The following is a 17,629-nucleotide window of genomic DNA, read 5'->3' as shown; positions in this document are numbered from 1 at the left end:
GTGTCCAGTCGTTCTATCACTTTTCATTGAAAAGACTATTTTCTCTCCATTATATTGTCTTTGTTCCTTTGTTAATTGGGTCTGTTTAATTGGGTCTATTTCTGGGCTCTCTATTCTATTCCATTGATAATTTTTCTATTCTTTCACTAAAACCACACTGTCTTAATTACTGTGGCTTTATTGTAAGTCTTGAAGTTGGGTAGTATCAATCCAACTTTGTCTTCTCCTTGAGGATTGCGTTGTGTTAGCTATCCATGGTTATTGCTTTTACTTAAAAACTGTAGAGTCAGTTTGTCAATGTCCACAAAATAATTTCCTGGGTTTTTTTTTTTTTTTTACCACAAATAAGATCTTTTATTTGTCACCATTAAAAGTCTGCATTTTAAACAGATTCTTGGACTGGTGGCTCGTATCCATCAGCTCATTCAGCTTGTCTTGTTCAACACCTGTCTTGTTCCCAGTAGCTTCTCCAGAACTACTACCTTCACCATGTAGCTCCATGAGTTTTCCCAATTCAAATTTGGACTTCTTCAGCATTTTTGCTTTTCTAACGAAGACATCATGGAGTGGATAAATAGATTGGCAAGCCTGTTCTATGTCTTTTCCAATACTATCTGGAATCAGTTTATTGACCACCTCTTTCAAGTCATTTGTCTGCTGGTGCTGAGCATAAGAGGTCTTCTGAATCTGATTGTTGCGTTTTTTAGTAAAACCCACTGCGTTTTTTAGTAAAACCCACACAGAGTAGCCATTGGTAGTCTTGATATCAATGTGAGCTTCAATCATGGTCTGCCATTTTTTGACCATGGAGCATATTTTGTCACGGGTAAGATCCATACCATGAAAATTAGTCAGGCAGTTTTTGCCCTGAACATCCTCAGTAATTAGCTTGAATTTTCTAAATGCTACTTCATCATTCTGCAGATCAGCAAGAGTCACTTCCAAAGCATGACCTTTGAGGCCATCAGATGCGATTTTGGTTCCTTGAGTTTTCATACCCAGTGTTTTCCCAATATTCCTTATATTGAACATAGCTGATGTTTTCACATCATACCAATCTTTTTTAGAAAATGGGTCAACGACTTTCTTCTTGGCTCCCTTTTTGCCTTCTTTCACAAGGTGCTGGTTCTTGCCGACCACCATGGTGCCACTCAGAGCCGAAAGGGCTTTCCTGGGATTTTAATTGGGACTGAATTGAATATATAAAATTAATTGGAAAGAAGTGACATCTTGAAAATACTGATTCTTCCTATCCATGCATATGGAACATCTCCATTTACTTAGAGCTTTGATTCCTTTCATTAGAGTTGTGTAGTTCTTTTCCATATTTTTAACATAAAACATGAAAGTGTATGTTCCTTAACTAGTCCTGTAAGGTGAAGTCAAGGTCTTCTCTTGAGATGTATCCAGAGTTCTGTTCCTCATCCTTATGAAATGCATACTAACAGTGAATACTAGTTACATTTTACTTCTAGTTACACTTCTATGTTATTATTATTTCTAGTTACATTTTACTTGCATTGGAGCAATAACTTAAAAAGCAACAAACAATCTGAGAGAGGCCTTCTAATTTTTATAATATTTTTACAAATTTTTAATTTTCTTGCTCACTCCAGATTAATACAGATTTATTTTAGAGCTCACCTTTATTGTGTTTTCCCAAGGCTTTTATCTGAGCATTCCTACATGAAAGAAAGCTTTATTTTTATAGTTATATCACATTGGTTTCTTTGACATTTAATTGAATTGTTATTATATCAAGTGTAATTAGCATATAAAAACATTTTCAAATATACAAATGATTCTTGATTAGCATACACCTCAACCAGTAGGAAAAGGACCACATAAGCACACAAGGAGATGCCTACCAGCCATGAGCTTTACATGTGCTACAAGTATAACATGCATTATAGAGGACCCAGAAACCAATCAGAGGTCAGCTAACAGAACTTCTACTGTTTATTGTTTATTTATTTTGCTTTATTTTTATGAAACAGAATCAAAAAGGAAAAAGGAACAAAAAGCAACTTTAATCACCATTCTATATTTAGAAACTGTCAATAGAATAGGTTTAAAGAATAGAATTTTAAAGGTTTTTGAGGGGTGGGTATTGTGTGTGATGTTTGTGGTATGCTTCGACAGAATTTTTGCAGTTATTTAACTATGAAATATTTTATATAGACTTCTTGATGATGGCTATTTTGACAGGAATGAGGTAATAACCTCATTGTAGTTTTGATTTGTATTTTTCTAACAATTAGCAATGTTGAGCATCTTTTCATGTGCCTGTTGGCCATCTGCATGTCTTCTTTGGATAAATGTCTATTTAGATCCTCTGCCCAGTTTTTGATTGGGTTGTCTGCTTATTTTTTATATTGAGCTGTTTGCATATTTTCAAAATTAATTCCTTGTTGGTTGCACAGTTTGCAAATATTTTCTTCCATTCTGTAGGTTATCTTTTCATTTTGTTTATAGTTTCCTTTGCTGTGCAAAAGCTTTTGAGTTTAATTAGGCCCCATTTGTTTATTTTTGTTTTTATTTCCATTACTCTAGGAGACGGTTCCAAAAAATATTGCCGCAATTTATGTCAAAGGGTATTCTATGTTTTTCTCTAGGAGTTTTATAGTATCCAGTCTTACATTTAGGTCTTTAACCCAAAAGCATAGACACTATTATAATGAACACCTATGTGCCAACAACTCAGCATATGAAATAAACATTGGAGATATAAATAAAACCTCCTGTTTATCTTTATGTATCCATCTGGGTCCCAACAAGAAACATAGTGACACACTCAATATGAGATCATTCCAAGAGATTTTGATAGAAAAATGACTATTTACAAAGGTGTGGGTATGAGAGAGCTACAAAAAAACAGTGCAGAAATTTGGGATTAGTAGCAACAAAGCTGTTACCATCCTTAGACCCAAAGGGATAAGAAAAGGAGATATGCCTGGAATCCAAAGAATATCATGTAGAATTGGCCTTTCTGAGTGTAGCAGAGACCTCTGGTCAAACATAGGCAGTCTGAGGTGACCTCACAGAGAGGGAGCCAGAAGAATACTTTCCACCCTCTTTCTGAATTCCCAGTGGTTTCCCCATTGTCCAAATCCTTCCTGAAGCCACAGAACATGGAGAACCCATTTATGCAGTTGATACATGTCAGCCTTCCCTGGCAGAGAACAGAGAGTGGAGAAGAGAGTTAACTGAAGAGGCAGATATCAGTTATTCAGCTTTCTCATCCCATCCCACTCTCTTCTTCCTCTCATCCACAGAGGTATCACTAATCTGAATTTAGTGTTCAGTATTTCCATTCAAAACTGTGTACTTTTACCATACTTGCATATATCCATCTGCACTACAGAGTACTGTTTAGTCTGGTAGTTACTACAGTTATCTACCAAACACAATCCTAAAGGAAATCCACACTGAATATTCTCTGGAAGGACTGATGCTGAAGCTGAAACTCCAGTACTTTGGCCACCTGATACGAACAGCCGACTCATTACTGGGAAAAGATTGAGGGCAGGAAGAGAAGGGATGACAGAGGATGAGATGGATGGAAGGCATCACCAACTCAATGGACATGAATTTAGCAAACTCTGGGAGATAGTGAAGGACAGGGAAGCCTTGTGTGCTGCAGTTCATGGGGTTGCAAAGAGTCAGACATGACTTAACAACTAAACAACAACAACCAAATACTTGGGGTGATCTTACACTCACATAGTAAGATTATGCTTCCCAGTCCTTTAAAGTTCAGTGTGACTATGTGACTTTCTTTGGACAATGAAATATGAGTGAAAAGGAAATGTGCCCCTTCCAGGGAGAAGCTTTAAGAACTACCATGCAAGTCACTTTATCTGCTTCCCACTGGTAAAGTGATCAGTGAAGCATGTGATAAAATGAAGTTTATATCAGCCTGGGACTCTGAATTACTCATGAACAGAGGCCCCAGATAATCTGTGCTGGATGTATCATGGATCAAAGTCACTGAGATTTCAGAGTGTTTGTTAAAGTAGCATAACTTAGCTTGTCTAAACAGAAATGTTATACATAGTTTTAAACTTTGTATAAATTATATTCTGCCGTATTTATCATACAGCAGTTTTTTCCTCGACTATTTTTTTAACACCAAAAACATTTTATATTGGGGTATTTTGAAATTCACTCATGCTAATGCAGGTAGCATATAAAAATCTATAATATTTAACTGTTCTCCCATTGATAGAACAGTTAAGATACAATTTTTGCCATGACTCATAACGAGTATTCTGGTACATGTCTTCTGTGCAGATGTGCAAGAATTTCGCTAGGGGATATACTCAGGGGAGGAACAACGTGCTTTTAAGCTTTTCAAAGAAAGTAACAGGTTGGGAGGAGACTTTGATCATTATGAACCATAGTTTCCATCAAAAAGGTTTTCAGAAATCTTTGTCCCTCAGGAGTGTGAAAACTGCCTCTCTCAGAACACTAAAATATAATATTCAGGAAAATTCTATTTTAAAATTGGCCTGACCTTGAGAAGACCAAAATCATCCTTAAAAATTAAAGAGATCCACCTCAGAGAACAAATGGTTACACAAAATAACACCAATTTACTCTTCTAAAAATCTCTCAGGATAAAAGGCAAATTGAGATAAAGGAAAAAAAATAGTATATTTTGGAGTTGGTTCTTGAAAAATTTTCTTTTTACAGATATAGTGAGAAATAAAACTACATAATCAGCCAGTAACTGATTAAAAGTATTATCAGCAAAGACAATTGGTGACTAAACAATGTGCTACCAGTCATGGGTCAGGGAATGATAGTACAGAATTACCCATATTATCTTTCCCATTCTCAGTTTAGGTTACTAATATCAAATAATCACCTTTATTTTTTTTTTAAAATAGCAATCTGAATAACAGGATTGGTTCCCCCACCCCACCCCACTCCTGCCCAAAGGTGATGAGAAATAGAGAAACATTCTGGAAATATTTGAATGAGAAAGGAAAATGCCTCAGAACATGTCGTGTACATGTCTTTAGAATCCACCATACAAAAATATCCTGTAGTAAAAGATATCTGTGTAGGTAACAAGTATTGCAGACTGTAATATTAAGAACATAAGGTATAGTAATAGTATTTATTTCTATGGTACTCAAGGCCCTAGAAAACAGTTATGAAGATGATTATAAAAGTATGGAAACTTTTGGATGGAGTGGAGCACATATGGAAAGCAGATTATGAAACACTCTGGTAATAGCCCAGTTGGTTTTTTAAAATCTGGAGTCTGTCACAATATACATGAAAATATCAAGAGCTGTTCTCTAAGCAGTGGGATTGTGGATACTTTTAAATTTCATTTTTTATGTATACATATATCTAATTTTCTATAAAATTAAATATTAAAAACAGTATACATTACATTTAAATTACTTATATTAAGAATTTGTTAATGGCTGGAAGAAACGAAACAAAAAAAAATTTTTGCCTTCACATCAGCATTTTTCAACTGCCACTTTCTTGACTTTCAGTGTAGGGCTTTCATTTTGTTTCCATGTGTTCAGACTCAGGCCACTGGGATGTGCTCACCTCCAGAGACTAGTGTGATAATAAGAGGAAATGCCAAATGAGAACCTTCTTTCTTCATGTCCAGTTACTCTTCTCCCTCCCTCTAGGCCTGTCTGAAGCCCAGAATAACAAAGGCTGTTGATAAAAGTACAAACTAGTCTTGCAGCACAGAGCAAGAGTGCCCAGCCAAGCTCTCAGTTGCTGTTTCAGCTGCATACCTTTTTCTTACCAGTTCCTGCCCCCTACTCCTCCACAACACTTCACCCTATCCCAAGGTCATGTACCCATTCATTCTTTTTTTTTTCATTTATCTTTATTAGTTGGAGGCTAATTACTTTACAATATTGTAGTGGGTTTTGTCATACATTGACATGAATCAGCCATGGATTTACATGTATTCCCCATCCCAATCCCCCCTCCCACCTCCCTCTCTACCCGATCCCTCTGGGTCTTCCCAGTGCACCAGGCCCGAGCACTTGTCTCATGCACCCATTCATTCTTAAAAGACTAGAGATGAGAAAACCCACAGTTAAGTTCCCTCATTTTACGGATGGAGATATTTCCAGAGAGGGAAAGTACCTTCTCTAAGGTCACATAACCGTACAGAAAATGTTAGATCTGACACAAGACCCATGTCATTGATAAAGGATTAGAAAACTGGGCTCCACACTGTGACAGACACAGGTTCAAATCCCAGCTTTTCACTCCCTAAGCCTTTGCTCGCTCAGATGTAAATGGAGCAACATAAGGTTGAGTGAGGACAAATCAGGTCACATGGGTCCATGCTTTAGTGTACAGGGCCCGGCACATAGTATGCATCAAACAAATGGTAGCTGTATTATTATCATTACTAACACTTACACTAATACTAATACAACAGTACTCTTATATTATGATAGAAATCTGCTGCTTAAAAGCTACATCTGCTTCCTCTAGATCCTTTGCCATAAATCGCCCTTTTCTAAGATGAGCTCACATCTTGGAAGTTTTCTGGTAACTCTGGCCAAATTAAACATCTCTCATTAACCTTCAGTGCCTTGTGCAAGACCTGTCACTTTGCCACTGACATATTGACACTTGCTCTAATTTCAGTTGTGATGCACCCACTGCAGTTCTTCTTTTTCAAAGCATTTCATTTGAAGTCCCTTGAGTGCATTCTGACACCCTGTGATTTTTAAAGTCAAATAAATAATTGCTCCATTTCCTCCCGAGCTTTGATGAAATGTCAAAAACATTATAGAAATTGATGAGAATTTTGTGAAGGTCTTGTCAGTAGCCCACTGCCTCACCATTATCATCATTCCTAGTCAAACTCTAGGGTCATTTAAAGAGCACATTTTGACTTAAATTCAGGTTTTAATTATAATAATCAGAATACAATGTTTTTTCATTGACTGTTTACATTTGTTTGGGATTAATTTGGATGACACAGTCAGTACTAAATTAGGACCCATCAATACTAAATTAGGCCCAGGAGGGGGAAAATGCCCAGATAATTTTTAAATGAGTGCCTGTCCAATAACTTCAACCTCTTCTCTAAAACACTTTGTCCAGAGTGGTGAAAAAGGATCACATTTTAGGACTGAAATTGGTCACCTTCACTTCTCCTTGCTTGCTAACCTTCTGATCAGAATTCTAGCTCACAGTGACATGTACAAAAAGTGGGCCTTAGCAGAAATGGAAAAGACCAGCCCAACAGAGACCCTGGAAAATTCACCATCTCAAAAATTAAGAACTGGCTTCATTGAAATGGAAACATCCCAAACCAGACATCACTCTGGGTACATGCCATACTCTAACTACACTCACTGGTATACTGAGAGAGAAAATAAAGCAGTCAAAGGCACAGGTGCAGTCAGCTGTAGAGAATCAATAATGTCACTCCCAGTAGACTTCCATGGTTTACAAAGTCAAATCTCTTCTATAACCAGAACTGCATGAACTGATGGACCAAAGTACCTTTTTGATAGCGCCCAGACTGCAAAAGATCTCATCACAGAGTGAAAAGAGCTACAGACTGCAAGCATGCAGACTTGTGTAATACACTAACTGTGTGGCCTTGGAAAAGTCACTGTGTCTCCCAGAATCTCAGCCTGCTGGCATATAAAAATGGATATGATGTATGTGAAAATGCTTTAGCCACAATGAAACACTATGTAAATGTAAATGATAATTACAAAAACAATAACTGCTCTAAATATTTACTATATGTGCAGCACTCTAAGGAATAAAAAAAAAAAAAAAAACGTCAAATTTGATCTGTATCCTCAAGGTGCTTATGACCATATCAGAGAGACAAAACTGCTGATGTCAATGAAACAACTAAATTTCAATATGAGCATGTAGTTGCTCAATGCTTTGGGTTTCAAAAAAAAAAATAAATAAAACATTTGTAAGAATCATCTTATTTGGGCTTCCCATGTGGCTCAGTGGTAAAGAATCTGCCTGCCAATGAAAGAGACATGGGTTCAATCCCTGGGTCAAGAAGATCCCCTGGAGAAGAAAATGACAACCCACTCCTGTATTCTTGCCTGGGAAATCCTGTGGACAGAGGAGCCTGGCAGGCTACAGTCCTGTGGGGATCACAAAGAGTTGGATACAACTTAGTGACTGAACAAGAATCATCTTATTTGACCGTCATTACAGCCCTATGAGGAAGGTAGAATTATTACTACTATACCCCTTTAATAGACAGGAATCAAAATAAGTGAGTTGCTTGCCCAGTGGGGCACATGGGCACAAACCAAAATCTATGTCTTTGAACTCCTGATGAAGTACACGTTTTTTGTTTTGTTTTGTTTTGTTTTTAATTAATTTATTTATTTTTTATTAGTTGGAGGCTAATTACTTCACAACATTTCAGTGGGTTTTGTCATACATTGATATGAATCAGCCATAGATTTACACGTATTCCCCATCCCGATCCCCCCTCCCACCTCCCTCTCCACCCGATTCCTCTGGGTCTTCCCAGTGCACCAGGCCCGAGCACTTGTCTCCTGCATCCCACCTGGGCTGGTGATCTGTTTCACCATAGATAATATACATGCTGTTCTTTTGAAATATCCCACCCTCACATTCTCCCACAGAGTTCAAAAGTCAGTTCTGTATTTCTGTGTCTCTTTTTCTGTTTTGCATATACGGTTATAGTTACCATCTTTCTAAATTCCATATATATGTGTTAGTATGCTGTAATGTTCTTTATCTTTCTGGCTTACTTCACTCTGTATAAGGGGCTCCAGTTTCATCCATCTCATTAGGACTTATTCAAATGAATTCTTTTTAACAGCTGAGTAATATTCCATGGTGTATATGTACCACAGCTTCCTTATCCATTCATCTGCTGATGGGCATCTAAAAAATATGGAACGCTTCACGAATTTGTGTGTCATCCATGTGCAGGGGCCATGCTAATCTTCTCTGTATCGTTCCAATTTTAGCATATGTGCTGCCGAAGTGAGCACGAAGTACACGTTTTTGAGTCATACCTTTCGGTCTACTTATTAAGCTAGGTTAAGTAGTATGGGCCCTATAACTTCTGTAGAAGTTCAGAGAAGGGATGAATGGTTGATGAATAAGATATAATAAAGGTCTGAGATGTCTTATGGAGGCACTCCCAAAAAACTCAGTAGGATATCAGTAGGCTGAGAAGCTACGAGAAAGCACTCATATTAAAGTTCCCAGATTTTCAAGCTATACACAAGGCCCTTCAGAATTTGATATGGCTCCATTCCCACACTGACTCTGAGAATTACTGCACTGTGAACTGTCATAACTAAGAGAAATCTTCTACCTCAGATCTGTTAAGGCTGGAAAAGGCAAACCACCTAATCAGAGTCCAACTCCCTCGTCTGTCTCTCTCACACATTTATCCTTCCCCACAAAATAGGTTCAATGCCCTTTTCTTGTAAATTTTCACAAGAGTACATTTACATGAGCATAAAAAAACACTCAATTTCATTGAAAAAAATATTTATATAAAGACAAATAAGCCTTGGTGACAGATATTTCTGAGAAATTATTTATTCAGTTATTAAGTTAATGAAACTAAATGACCTACTTTAATCACATAGCTTTCAACTCAACATTCCAGAATCTCTCCTTACAGATTGATGATAGGCTAACTAGAAGGCAAAGAATATTAACAACACTATAAAAATTCAAATATTCCCTCAGGTCCCCAACTAAATTTTGATGAACAGAGCAATGCATTTAAACTGGAAAGCAAAAGACTATTGTTTTTTTTTTCCAGGGGCTGTGCATGAGATGGTTGGCAAAATGCACATCCATATCTGGAACACTGGAGGAAAATTCCCACAATACCTCATTGCCAGGGCTGGCCAGGCCATAGCTGCCTCAGTTCAGCTCAGTTCTGTCTCTCAGTCATGTCCAACTCTTTGCAACCCCATGAATTGCAGTACGCCAGGCCTCCCTGTCCATCACCAACTCCCAGAGTTTACTCAAACTCATGTCCATCGAGTTGGTGATGGCATCCAGTCAACTCATCCTCTGTCACCCCCTTCTCCTCCTGCCCCCAATCCCTCCCAGCATCAGGGTCTTTTCCAATGAGTCAACTCTTCACATCAGGTGGCCAAAGTATTGGAGTTTCAGCTTCAGCATCAGTCCTTCCAATGAACACCCAGGACTTATCTCCTTCAGGATGGACTGGTTGGATCTCCTTGCAGTCCAAGGGACTCTCAAGAGTCTTCTCCAACACCACAGTTCAAAAGCATCAATTTTTCAGCGCTCAGCTTTCTTCACAGTCCAACTCTCACATCCATACATGACCACTGGAAAAACCATAGCCTTGACTAGACAAACATTTGTTGGCAAAGCAATGTCTCTGCTTTTCAATATGCTATCTAGGTTGGTCATAACTTTCCTTCCAAGGAGTAAGTGTCTTTTAATTTCATGGCTGCAATCACCATCTACAGTGATTTTGGAGCCCCCCAAAATAAAGCCTGACACTGTTTCCACTGTCTTCCCATCTATTTGCTGTGAAGTGATGGGACCAGATGCCATGATCTTAGTTTTCTGAATGTTGAGCTTTAAGCCAACTTTTTCACTCTCCTCTTTCACTTTTATCAAGAGGCTTTTTAGTTCCTCTTCACTTTCTGCCATAAGGGTGGTGTCGTCTGCATATCTGAGATTATTGATATTTCTCCCGGCAATCTTGATTCCAGCTTGTGCTTCCTCCAGCCCGGCGTTTCTCATGATGTACTCTGCATATAAGTTAAATAAGCAGAGTGACAATAGACAGCCTTGACGTATTCCTTTTCCTGTTTGGAACCAGTCTGTTGTTCCATGTCCAGCTCTAAATGTTGCTTCCTGACCTGCATATAGGTTTCTCAAGAGGCAGGTCAGGTGGTCTGGTATTCCCATCTCTTTCAGAATTTTCCACACTTTATTGTGATCTACACAGTCAAAGGCTTTGGCATAGTCAATAAAGCAGAAATAGATGTTTTTCTGGAACTCTCTTGCTTTTTTGATGATCCATCAGATGTTGGCAATTTGATCTCTGGTTCCTCTGCCTTTTCTAAAACCAGCTTGAACATCTGGAAGTTCACGGTTCACATATTGCTGAAGCCTAACTTGGAGAATTTTGTGCATTACTTTACTAGCGTGTGAGATGAGTGTGAGTGATAGCTGCCTACTCCACCACAAAGTCATGCCAGTTACATTGGAGGTAGCTTAGGGTAAAGCATAGTGCCAGGGGGCCTGGTTTAGTTTTATAGAACCCTTGGACTACCTTGAAGTGCTTCAAGGGTACAAATATTTTGGATTAAATTTAATTTTAGAAAACCACCCTAAATTCTTTGTTAACGTATGCTGGGTCTGAGTCTTCTGCAACCCCATGGACTGTAGCCCACCAGGCTCCTCTGTCCATGGAATTTCCTATAGTAAACATAATAAGCTCACTCAAATGTACCATGTCTGAGCACACCGAAAGCCATAGACATATTTTCTTATGTAGTGTAGAACATGTTGGACGGCAGATCTCAGAATATAACTCTTCCTATCACCTCTATTATGAGTTTGAGCTTTATGGACATATATCACTGATTAGAGAAGTTATAGGTCTCCACTCATCATTTTATTTCAAGCCTGTGTGGGTTCACTCACACAAAATTGTACAAATAAGAGGAGGATCATGGAACACATGTATTGGATCCAATGAAATGCAAGACAAGACAGTCATTTCATCAGTGCTTGTTCTCACTTTCTGCATAATAGTCAGTTGTGCAATGACAAACTTACACATAACATGTTGCATTATGAAAGTATTATCATAGTATAAAGGATTGCAGCAGGCTAAAGGCTTCTTGTCAGATTTTTGTATTAACAGCATGGCATGGACGTTAATAGATGTTGTTAGTGATTCAAATTTAAAATAAAGACATCCTTTCCTAATCCTCTTTCATGTTTCAGGATCAGTCGAGTTTAAGCATCCTAAGATTGCTGGCACACTATTTAACACCTGTTACTATTTTTAGCTACTGCACTTCTTAGGATTCATCTGGATTTTCTCAATACTGGGCATTCAAAACAAAATTCCTTAGTAAGTTGGATGGCAAACCTGTCATATGACAGCCACTATCATCTAAACACCTGATGCCTAATTTCTATGTTCATCACAAAAACTGTCATCATTGTCAGTGACTGATAAATGTGATAGGACTGTGAATCCTATCACATTGAATTTATAATGTCTTTATAACTGAAGTTTTTGTTTCCATGTGTGTGCTAAGTTGCTTTAGTCATGATCGACTCTTTGTGACCCCATAGACTGTAGCCTGCCAGGCTCCTCTGTCCATGGGATTCTCCAGGCAAGAATACTGGAGTGGGTTGCCATGCCCTCCTTCAGGGGATCTTCCCAACCCAGGGATTGAATCCATGTCTCTTATGTCTCCTATACTGCCAAGTGGGTTTTTCACCACAAGCGCCACCTGGAAAGCCCTCTGTTTCCGTATCCAAGTGAAAAAAAAATTGTTTGAAAGCAAAGCATTCTGCTACTTGAAGGAGGGAAAGAGAAAAGGAAGGAGAAAATGGGGGAAAGAGGGATGGAGAGAAAGAAATAGGGAGAGCAATTTGAATATCATTGGTCAAGTTATAATATTAGCCCAGGAGACTAGAGCCATGAATTCTAGGTGATTCCATCTTGGATATGCTGTGTTCCCTTGACCATTTAAGTCCTGTCCCCTCAAAGCTTTGAGTTTCCAATCTGGTAAACGTACGCATTTAACAAGGATTTACTGAGTGGTTCTCTGAACTCACAGCTGTGCCTAGTGCAATGGTAGGAGAACAGGTCTGGCTCTGCCCTCATAGGGCTTATCGTGTGGGGACAGAGAGAAAACAACCAGGTTAAATAAACATAGTAACAATAAGAGTACCTGCCTCACGGGACTATTACGAGGACCAAATAAGATGATTCTTGCAAATATGATTGGAAAACTCAAAACGGTGGCCAACTGTGTGCTGTCTAGTATTGAAGTTCAGTTGTTTCATTGCCATTAGCATGTTTGTCTCCCTCACATGGTTATAAGCACCTTGAGGATAGAGATCAATTTTAATGCTTTTTCCCTACCGCATATTTAGAGGGTTTATTGTTTTAGTGTCAATTGACCCATTTCTCCATGAACATATTCTACATTTTGGCCTCCTTGCATTTCCTGGAAGACACCAGGCTCTTTCCTGCCTTTGAATTTCCTGTCGTGGTGTTTCCAAAGCCTGCAATTCTGTTTCTCCCTCTCCCCTCCCCTCTAGCCTTCATTGGTTTGCTCCTTCTTATCCTGTAGATGTCAGCATAAATGTTAACTCTTTAGTAAGAAATTCCCTCTCATCCATAAGTAGGTGTTCCCCTTGATCGTCCATCAAGTCTGTCTCTTGGGCTATTGTTCAAGTCTCATAATTTCTTCTCTGCTTCTTTTAACCTTTAGCTCAACTGCTTGAAGCCTGCCCTGCACACAAGTGATTCAAGTCATCAGCCAGAGCTGCTGAGGCCATGGTTGCCCAGTCTTTGTACTCTAATTCTTAAAACTGGAAAGGCTACAAGTTTTTGGTCAGAGTTTTAGTCACTTTATGGTGCTGCATTCAGCCTGCTCTGGGGCTGAAACCTGAAAAGGGGACTCTCAACCTCATCCATTTCTTCTTCTAAGTGCCAACCTCTCCATGTGCCCTCCGGCTCCCACTTTTGTTCACTTTCTTCTTCATTCAGTTTTTTCCAGAGTTTATAGTTGCTATGGAGAGGCAGGTCCAATAGGAACTACTTAGACATACTAGAAGTCGAACTCCCAGAGTGATTCTTTTAGATAGAAATCAAGCCATGTAGTGTGTGCATGTGCGCTCAGTCATGTCCAACTCCATATGACCCCATGGACTGTAGCCCGCCAGGTTCCTCTGTCCATGGGGATTCTCCAGGACACTCACTCCAAGAATACTGGAGTGGGTTGCCATTTCCTTCTCCAGGGGATCTTCCATGTAATACCTCTGCTCAAAACCTTCTAATAGCTCCCCAAATTATCCAGAATAAAAGCCAAGAGACCTACATCAGTCTACATGATCTGTCCTCGATTACTACTCTGCCTTCATCTCCTTTGTTTTGCTGTTTTGTTGCTCAGTGGTGTCTGACTTTTTTGCAATCCCCTGGACTGCAGCCCACCAGGCTCCTCTGTCCGTGGGATTTCCCAGCAAGAATACCAGAGTGGGTTGCCATTTCTTTCTCCTAGGGATCTTCTCAGATCAGGGATCAAACCCGAGTCTCCTGCATTGGCAGGCGAATTCTTTACTAATGAGCCACCAGGGAAGCCCCCTCTTCTCCTTTTACTCTCCCTTTATTCGATCCATTTCATCCTCATTGATTTTGTTGTTCTTTCATATCAAATGTGTTCTGTTCTTCCATTCCTCTCCCTATAGAAGTTACCCCAAATATCCAGAAGGCAGACTCTCACTACTTTAAACCTCAGCTCAAATTGTCACCTTTTCCTTACCACAACTTTTTACCCCCAGCCTTCATGGCTCCTATTCCCCTTCCCCTCTTCATCTTTTGTTTTGTTTGTAGCACTAATTATCTTCTCACCTACTATATATTATTCACTGTATTTATTGTCTATTGTTCATCTACCTTACTTTTCTATAAGCTACTTCAAGGCAGACACCTTTGTCTTTTGTTTGTTTGTTTAGTCCTGCATCTCCAGCCTCTAGAGGAAATCTACCAGGAGAATAGGTATCAGTATACATTTGTCAAATAACTAAGTGGATGAATAAATGAATAAATAATACATACTTTTACATGGGAAAACTAAACACATTTCAGGGAAGCAACTATTGCACAAAGTATTTGGGGGGATCTTCAAACACGAGGGATATAGTTTGAACTCCTTTTGTTCTTAAAGATGAATTTACATTTTGGAAACTACCAGAAGTCTTTCAGAGCCAAGGATAGTCAAAACAGAAAGTGAATAAACCAGACATTATCTTTTTAGATTAAAAATAAATTATGATATTACGAGACAATGTTTAATTCTTTGATTCAAAGGCACGCTATGAAGAAATTTTCAGGAAGGAATTCCAAAAATATTTTATTTGCCTACTGTGTATTTTGAATTAGTATGTTGTTTTCTAATGGGACAGTCTTGAAGTTAAGGTTTCTGATTTTTTTTTATTTAAGTACCATATTTGTCCTTTGCAATATTGCTGAGATAAATATTTTCACTGAATTTGTTAATAGATAGTCTAGCAAAGTCCAGCTCTTGACTTCTATCAGATATGAGCAGCAGAGAGAGCATTCTCCTTAGTGTGTTTTCAGAAATTGTGGGGCTACTGAGGCTGGTGGAGCTGGAAAAGGCAGCTGGGTCTGAAAAATCTTGAGCCCATTGATGTTGATGGTTAGTGACATAGCTGTTGTAGATCAAAAATGGTAAAGTTTGTTTAGGGTTAACATTAAAGGAAACTTTTTTTTTCTGAATTCTGGTATTCTTTTTTTTTTTTTTTTTGGCTGTGTGACTTGTGGGATCTTAGTTCTCCAACCAGGGATCAGATCTGGGCCCACGGCAGTGAAAGCACAGAGTCCTAAACCCCTGGACCTCCAGGGAATTCCTGGCTTCTGGCATTCTTAACAGTATTTTTTTTAATATTAATTATTTGTATGACAAACATATAGTGTAATTGAAGTACTTTCTATGCATGCTGTAGTGTTTTATTTTATGCCTGTAATCACCCATCCCTTCCTCTAGGTGATGAGTTGCCATATAATTGCAGTTTCTTGCATTTGGTTAATTGGTCACTTTTTATCAAATGGGATAATAACCTATTGATTAATACTATAGACGCTTATTCAGCGGTCTTTCCTAATACTGGGTGAATTAGAAAAGCACTGCCCTCACTTAGTTAATAGCTTATTTTGCTCTCTGCTCTACTGCCCTCACTCTGCGTCTATTTTTTCGTTTGTTTCCTGGCATTAGAATATATAGACACAACTGTCTACCCTTATGCTTTTGCTGTCAGCCTACTAAGAAATGAGTGAGCAGGTGATCATGCTTTCCTATAGTTGTTTCTAATTCCTTTTCCTGATACAAGGAAAATGCAAGACATTAAATAGATTTCATCTCAACTTTCAACTCAAACAATTTGCGGCTGTGTAACCAGTCTAGCTCAATGGGAAATCATGCCTTAATTGTTTAGTGATGTCTACTATCAGCATGTAGTCAGAGAGATTCAGAACACAGGCTAACCTCACTACAGGCCATGGGAACAAGAACAAAGACCTCAGGAGATGAATAGAAGGTGGTGATCAAGGGCTGAGAATAACTGTATTTCCTTAACCTGAACATTCTGTGTTCGTGAACAGAGTCCTTTCCCTAACACCACATGGTTCTGAATGCAGTGACAAGAGTTGGGAGCAAGAGTGGAGGCAGGGAAAAAACAAGAATTTATCTCCTCTTTGGCTGGAGGTCTCTCCCTACTTGGAATCCAAATTTATAAGATTTTCCTTTTGTAAAGGGCTTTGATACCTCATGGGTAACACAGTGAAATATAGTCCACCACCAACCAAGGCAAGCTAGTTTGGGATATCACTATTTAAACATGTTATGCTCAATATTATCTGTATCTAATATGCATAAAATATATAATTCATACTGCTACTGCTAATTCACTTCAGTCGTGTCCGACTCTGTGCGACCCCATCCCTGGGATTCTTCAGGCAAGAACACTGGAGTGAGTTGCCATTTCTTCGCCAATGCATAAAAGTGAAAAGTGAAAGTGAAGTCGCTCAGTCATGTCTGACTCTTCATAAGGCTTTATAAACACCACTTTTCCAGCACCTATCAATTCTCCTGGTAGGCAGCTGTTTGTTATTTAGGATGTCTACCTGAGTGGTATGATCCAGTTTTCATTCCTGAGGGATCTGAGCTCTCAGTTGCCCTACTTGTATGGTTCTAGTAATGGACCATTATGCTTTACCTGTGGGCATACTTGTAGAACAACAGAATAACCCAGGAGATTCCCCAAAATTCCTTTCATGTTCTTCTCTGCCCCACCATGTTGCAGCACCCTTGTTCTTCTACATAGTATCAATCACCCAGCAAAAACTGTGGTGTTATTTTTTGCCTGGTTGTCTAGTGGGCCCCAGATGGTCAAGCACCACACTTAACTTTCAGCCACTGAAGGCAAAAATAAGTTGCATGGGCAGAGTGTTAACTATCTTGATCTGCCTCTTATCATACTACTATGTTTTCTTCAGCTTGTACCTGTAATTTCTTGAGGATTTTCCTATGACCAGGTAAGTAAAGGGAAAATTTAAACCTATGTTGTAGATGTTGGTCCCAGTCAAGAATCCACCTTCCAGTGCAGAAGACACAGGGGTTTGATCCCTGGTGGAGGAACATGCCGTGGGACAACTAAACCCACATGCTGCAACTAGAGAGCCTATGTGCCACAACTAGAGAAGCCCACACACTGCCACTGCTGAGCCTGGGCACTCTAGAGCCTGTGATGCCACAACTAGAGAGAGCCCATGTGCTGCAATGAAGACACAATGTGGTCAAAAAAAGTGGTCTCAACAGTATTATAGCCTCACTTG

At 39.0% G+C, this 17,629-nt stretch overlaps 1 non-coding gene and 1 pseudogene across 1 annotated transcript; both read right to left on the bottom strand.

The window, feature by feature from the left end:
- Window positions 1–382: 382 nt before the first annotated feature.
- On the bottom strand, window positions 383–1,143 carry LOC133051843 (small ribosomal subunit protein eS1-like; annotated as a pseudogene).
- Window positions 1,144–8,907: 7,764 nt separating this feature from the next.
- On the bottom strand, window positions 8,908–9,014 carry LOC133053191 (U6 spliceosomal RNA). The gene has a single exon (XR_009692126.1). It is a non-coding gene; the product is annotated as a U6 spliceosomal RNA (small nuclear RNA).
- Between the last annotated feature and the right edge of the window lie 8,615 nt (window positions 9,015–17,629).

The sequence above is a fragment of the Dama dama genome, chromosome X (assembly GCF_033118175.1).
Source record: "Dama dama isolate Ldn47 chromosome X, ASM3311817v1, whole genome shotgun sequence".
Classification (NCBI taxonomy): Eukaryota; Metazoa; Chordata; class Mammalia; order Artiodactyla; family Cervidae; genus Dama; species Dama dama.
This window is presented reverse-complemented; position numbering and strand designations above follow the sequence as displayed.